This window comes from Onychomys torridus, unplaced genomic scaffold (genome assembly GCF_903995425.1).
Source record: "Onychomys torridus unplaced genomic scaffold, mOncTor1.1, whole genome shotgun sequence".
In the NCBI taxonomy this organism is placed as follows: Eukaryota; Metazoa; Chordata; class Mammalia; order Rodentia; family Cricetidae; genus Onychomys; species Onychomys torridus.
Window position 1 is genome coordinate 21,227 of NW_023411298.1, and position 3,580 is coordinate 24,806.

Below are 3,580 nucleotides of genomic sequence, written 5' to 3' on the forward strand. Positions count from 1 at the left end.
AGCTCCCGCCAGTCCTGTGGTATAATTCTATTATAAGTTGACCAGGAGTTTAACATTTGTTTTACATATGGAGAGTGCATGCCATAAGATACTATTGCTTCCTTAAACCTTCGTAAGTCTAACATTTCAATTGGAGTCCAAATATTTTGTGTAGTCACTTGACCAGGTTGCTGTTGTATGGTTACCGGATAAATTAAGGGTGATTGTGTGAAAACAGCCTTTCTTTCTGTAACCTTATAATCCAATCCTGAAACAACTTCACTGTTAATTTCTTCTGTCTGAATCTGAATTTCTCTATAATTCATTTTAACAGGTTTAACAGGTTTTTCTAAAATTTTTATCCTGGCACTTAAATTGACTGTCTTTTTAAAGTGTAAAATATGGATAAGAAGAATAACAATGTACATAATTTGATCAACATTAATCTTCTCATATAGTTGTTCCATTACCATACTGCCTAAAATTTCAAACAAAGCCCAATTTTCTTCCAATGTACACATAAAACCCATTTTTTTTTTTAATGTGGAAAAAATCTCTTTTAAATAGTTTCCTTTAAAATATCTGATATAAATGACTTACCAATTCTGCTTAGAACAGTAGAAATCCAAGGGAATTTCCAAACAGCTACCTAGCATCCGAGGTGGGAATCCAGAGAGAGAGAGAGAGAGAAAGAGAGAGAGAAAGCAAGAAAGCGTAGCCACGTTCTGGCTAAAAGCTTCAATGTTCTGGGTCTGAGCCGAGTCGACGGACCATGTGCGCTGGCATTTCAGCCAAAAGCAGCCTATCTGCAGTTGCGTGTAGCTACTGCAATTAGTGGTAGCTCCCGCAGGCCTGAGTTGTTTGTAGCACCAGCTTTTTAAGCAAGTAAATCCAGCTGCGGCTGTAACCGCTGGTAGCTAAGGTAGGTTGGGCCTGAGTCCTAAGCTGAGCTAGGCCCTGCTTAGGCCGGGGTTAAGCCTGAGCTAAGGAGCCAGGCCCGCCCAGGCGGGAAGCCGGACCCACTGCCAAGGCAAATGGTTTTTTAATGAATTCTTGCCACGTTGGGCATCAAATATAGATGTAACCGGCTTGTTAAATAAGAAACACAGAACAGATTGCAGAATTAAAACCACAAGGTCAGAGCAAGCGAAAAACCTTACCCTTCACTGCTTCTGTGGTTCTTCCTCTCCCCAAGAGACCCACATCTGTGCATCCTGTCTATTTAAAAACTTTCTGTTCTCCTCTCTCATTGGTTGTAAACCCAGCCACATGACCTCCTCGTCACTGCCTGTTTGTACAGACCTCCAGGTCTTCTATGGTTGGTATTGAGATTAAAGGCGTGTGTCTGCCATGCTGGCTATGTCCTTGAACACACAGAGATCTACCTAGCTCTGCCTCCCAAGTGCTGGGATTAAAGGCGTGCCCCACTACTGCTTGGCTTCTGCTCTGGCTTGCTCTGACCTTAAGGCAACTTTATTGACATACAAATAAAATCACATTTCAATACAAATAAAATATCACTATACCTGGGTAGATTCAAAAGGGAAGCTGGTATGATTGAAGATGGGCGGGAGGGTATCACTTGCAATTCATTGCTGAAGGAAGAGAAGCAGGAAATTTTGAAAAACCTCTCACCTTGTCTTGGAAGATTTCAGTAGTTGTTTTTCCTTATGTCCTGTTTGTCTGGAAAGGACGTTGTTCCTACTGTGTGCAGTGGAGGTTAGAATGATGGCTGCTGATGAGGCCATCACTTTTCAAGTCCATATCCCAGAGCTATGTGTTGTCCTGATGACTCAAATCTCTGACAAGTTACAAAAGTGAGTTCTACTCGAGAGGAAAAATGAAACTGTTCTCTTGGATGAGACATCAGTGTCCTAACCTTTCATAGGAGTACTGTTGATTCAAACAGAATATTTATTAATCAAAATGAGGACTGTATTTGTGAAATATTAACATTTGAATCAATGCCTCATTTATACTACACAAGAACTCTCACACTGAGTTCACTCCCAGCCCTGGAAGTGATTATTTCAAATAATTTATATTTAATTATGTGTATATGCTTCTGTGTGTTGTAGTCTAAGGAAGTCCAAAAGGGCTCTCAGTCCTGTGTATTTACAGGTGGACATGAGATGCCCAATGTGAGTGTCAGGATCAATAATCCTTCGTAACACTGAGCTTCTTCTCCAGTACCTAGATGATCAATCATAACCTCACCTTCATGTTTGCTGCAGCTCTGTTCACAAAGTTCTGAAAATCAGGGAAGCTGGATGAATATGGATGACATTATATACATGACATCCAGAAAGCCTGAGAACAAAAGGACCTCTAACCAAGTGGAACCTAAAAAACTGGTCTCAGGCAAAGTTGTATTGAGGACAGGCTGGCTGACATTGGCTTGAACTTTATAGAGAGAAGCTTAATTGGATCCATGGAAAGTATTATCCCAAATATTATGGATGAGTCATAACAAACAATTTATTTTTCACAAAGGGAGAGACTAGATCTTACTAAGTATGCCCTGAAACTATAAAGTTATGGTCATTCAACCCTGAACATGCATTTGAAAACTTTCTGTAAGATATGGTGAATACAGCCAAATTCAATCTCCTTTATGTATAATAAGGATTATGTCCCATTACTATAAATTCAGGCAGGAAAGGAATGAACCCATTACCAAAACCTTCTTGGTGGTCCTAACACACAGAGTACTCCACTGAGATTTCCTGAAAAGTATTAACTCAAATCCATGTTTTCTATTTTACACCATTAGATTATGGAGACATTTAATTACTATATCTAAACTTTGTAAATTGTAAAAAAAGTATTACATTATGGTTTGTCACACCATTAGTTTCATTACTGTAATGTGAATCTATGATTTACTAAATTTCTGGATTAGAATTCTTAATTAGAATACTGTAGAAGTTTCAAAAATTTAAATTTGTTGGATGTGTAAATAATGAATAAGTTTATTAATCACTAAAACAGCTGATTATTAAGTGGATTAATAAGTGGAAAAGACCATAACAAATTTGAAGCTACAAGGCTGTGTTAAATTTCATTTTTTACATCATCTGTGTCTGGATTAGCATCAGGCACTTTATCTGGGACCACTATCCTGACCAACTGAGAACTGGTGAGGTCCACGACTTATTTATGCGAAATCTTTAACAGGATAAACTAGCCATGTTTTGGAAAATAATTATTTATTTAGTTGGCAGTTCTTACTGAGGTGATATTTGCTCATCTGTCAAAATTCGGGAAGGGATGTAAGATGAATTGCTAAATAGTCTTATTAATAAAAATCCCAGAGCCAGATATTGGGGGGGAAAGTGAGAGATCAGAGAAGCAGAAAGAAGCCAGCCATGTTGTTACTGTTAGGAAATCCTCAATCAAAGAGAGAACTACTTCCTGTATACCAAGCCTATATGCCTTTCTGTGCATTGCCTTCTTCCTAGCTGTTTCTGCACAGCTCTATCATGTCTTGTCTGTCTGTACAGACCTCCAGACCTCTATGGTTAACTAAAGCTGTGAAAAAAGGCGTGTTCTACCAGTTCCCAGTGCAGTCTTGAACTCACCAAGATGTAGATGAATCTCT